Source organism: Austrofundulus limnaeus, unplaced genomic scaffold (genome assembly GCF_001266775.1).
Source record: "Austrofundulus limnaeus strain Quisiro unplaced genomic scaffold, Austrofundulus_limnaeus-1.0 Scaffold24, whole genome shotgun sequence".
NCBI classification, from domain to species: domain Eukaryota; kingdom Metazoa; phylum Chordata; class Actinopteri; order Cyprinodontiformes; family Rivulidae; genus Austrofundulus; species Austrofundulus limnaeus.
Window position 1 is genome coordinate 972,563 of NW_013952426.1, and position 2,976 is coordinate 975,538.

At 39.6% G+C, this 2,976-nt stretch overlaps 1 protein-coding gene across 4 annotated transcripts in view; it reads left to right on the forward strand.

The window, feature by feature from the left end:
* astn1 (astrotactin 1) overlaps nucleotides 1-2,976 on the forward strand; it is a gene marked incomplete in the record, with an annotated part of 409,914 nt that overhangs the window by 180,306 nt on the left and 226,632 nt on the right.

Sequence of the window (2,976 nt, forward strand, 5' to 3'; positions counted from 1 at the left end):
CTGACAGACGGACTTCAATCTCTGAACTCTTAAAGTTCTTCTTTTTAGTTTTCGCTGTCATTTTCATGAAGGGACACTTATCTGAGGCAGGAAACATAGCCTTATATGGTGTATTTGGGGTGGTAATTATGCTAATCTCCTCTCGCGTGCACATGCAGCTGGATACGAACAGGTGGAATTTACGCAGCTCATTTACACACTTTTCATGAAGATAGAAGAGTTTGTTGAATCTGACATGGCATGTTTGTACGAACCCTTTGTACAAACAGAAGTAAGAGAAATTTAGGATAAGAATATGAACATGTTTTTGCATGAGGCCCAATGTTTCATGATTATCAAAATGCGTAAAACTCTTAGTTAAGAAAATAAATCAAACTAATTATCTGCTTAAGAAAAATAGAATGTCTCTTTAAAGTTAAGGTGACCTGTTGTGACCCAATTTCAGGTTCAACTGGAACAGAGTTCTGTCTCTTTACAGGGCCCATCGGAGGCCTGATGTCATGACAGTTTTCTTGATTATTTCACTCGAGGTGACCCTTACACAATGTTATACAGGTGTCACAGGTTTTAAACAGTAAATGATTTCAAGCTTCTAGACAGTGACATTAACTTTAAGTTTCATGACTGGTGCAATTAGGAATGAATAAATGAAGGAAGAGACAATGTTTGGAGTACAGACAGAAACACAATACGGTTTTGGTTAACACTAGCTGTACCTCAGTTGATCTCATTCTTAATCTTATGTGTYCTTCTCCCTCCCAAAATGAATCTCAACATTTTCAGCTCTGCCACTTCCAATTYTGTTTCTTTTCTTTTTTCATTGTCTCCAAACCTTACAACATAGGTGGTCTCGCCACTCCCTTGTAAACCTTTCTTTTCACCTTTGACACCACCCTTTTGTCATAAATCATTCCTAAAACTTTTCCTTTCCATTGACTCCATCCTGCTTGGATTCTTTTTGTCACCTCTTTATCACACTTCCCAGTTTCCTGGACAGTGGACTCAAAAGTACTTGAAGTCCAGCACCGTTTGGACCTCTGCTCCTTGTAGCCTCACTATTCCACCTCCTCTCTCTTTCACACACGTGCTCTGTTTTTCTACAGCTGACTTTTTTTTTTTTCATTTTTTAAGTGCAAAGTCAAAGGCCTCACTGCTGTCTCTCCTAGAAATTTCCATATCTCCACTGCTATGTCATCAGGTCCTGCTGCCTTCCCCTTCTMCTTCTTCAAAGCTTTTCGAACATCATCCTCACTCATTTTTTCCACTTCCAGGACCACAGTTTTTATGACCTCTCCTCATCTTTCCCTTTCATTCTATACATGTTTTTGCTCCTCAAAGTGCTTCTTTAAATAAACCTCTCTGTACTTGTTAGAACATCACCATTTCTGTCTTTAACAAGCCTCACCCACTGCACATCCTATCCAGAYTGATCCATCTGTCTTGCCAGTCGATACAAGTTCTTCTCTCTTTCTTTAATGTCCAGTCTCTTGTACAACACATCATACACCTGTTTTGTCTTTACTGACTTCCTCTTTACATCTCCTTAAGACCTCAACATACTACATCTGAAGCCAAACAGTCAACTCATGGTCATGTGGTTGTTTGGTATTTGTTTTTGCACACACCTTCCATAGCCCCTGAGACACATCGTGCAGAGCTCCTGGGAAACTCCCCCCTTTGCTGTATACGCCACTACATAGGGTTTTTTTCCTGTTGGAGTCTACAATGTGGAAAAGATTAAATCTGAGACCCGACATCCGATGTTATTTGTCCACAAATCTGTCCCAGTTAAAGTTCCACAGTTTTTGATCAAACAGATCTTCCGTGCACAACGATTTTTCTCCATCCATGAGTTTCTCATCAAGTCTGCTTCTAGATAGCCTACAACAGTCAGTTTCTGGACGCGAGTAGTTTTTTCTTTCTTTCTTTTTTTAGAAACAAGTGGTTGAAGCAAAATGAAGCAAACGTCTGAGTGCTTTCAGCATGAACAAACACTCCAATGAACTTCTGACCAATCGCACAAAAAGTTTTTATGTGGAGGGGGTTAAATTTTTCTGCTCTTAGGTTGTGACAAAATGGGTGGCAGAGTCGTGAGATTGAAGTAGGCTTTAATCCTCTCACTTTGCATATTTTTTTTCTTAGCTAACTTCTTCCTCCGGGTGACTTTCTGCWCTTCACCATTCCACCACCAGGTTTCCTTGTCATCTTTTCTCTGTCAAGATGACACACCAAGTATTTTACTACATGCCTCTCTAATAACTGTTTGTGTTGCAGCCCAGTCATCTGGAAGCTCTTTCTTACTACCCAGAGCTTTAAACAGCTCATCAAAACATTATTTCTTTCTTAACTTTTTTCGTTTGATCTTCTTCACTGAATTTACTATTTTCCTCTTTTTCACCAACAGTTGTTCTACACACCACTATCCAATGTTGTCTGGCCATGCTCTCCCTTACCACAATGTTACCATCCTAAGTCTTCCTCTAGTTCTCACTCCTACACAGAATGTAGTCTACCTGCRTWCTCCTGCCTCTGATTTTGTAAGTCAGCCTGTCTTCCTTCCATTTTTGAAAGAATGTGTTGAATACAGCCATTGCCACCTCTTGGCAAAAAATACCAACATCCAACCTACCTGGTTCCTTTTMTTGGCACCAAATCTACCAGTCACTAATGCCTCTCCTCTGTTTCCTTCGCTAAAATATCCATGCAGGTCTGCTTCGATCACTACTCTATCCTCTCTGCGAATACTCTCAATCACTTTATATAGACCCCTACAGTATTTCTCCTGATCTGAAATCAGAAGAAATCTGAAGCAGCACCTTTTTTAACACCCTAAGTACACTCAATTGTTCAAGGCTTATGTGCAAAGTCAGTTTAATTTATTTATAATGGTTATTAATTATTATAAAAATACAGGTAAACAATGCAAACAAAATCAACTGTGCCACATCTTGTCCAGCATTTTTCTGTGGGACATTT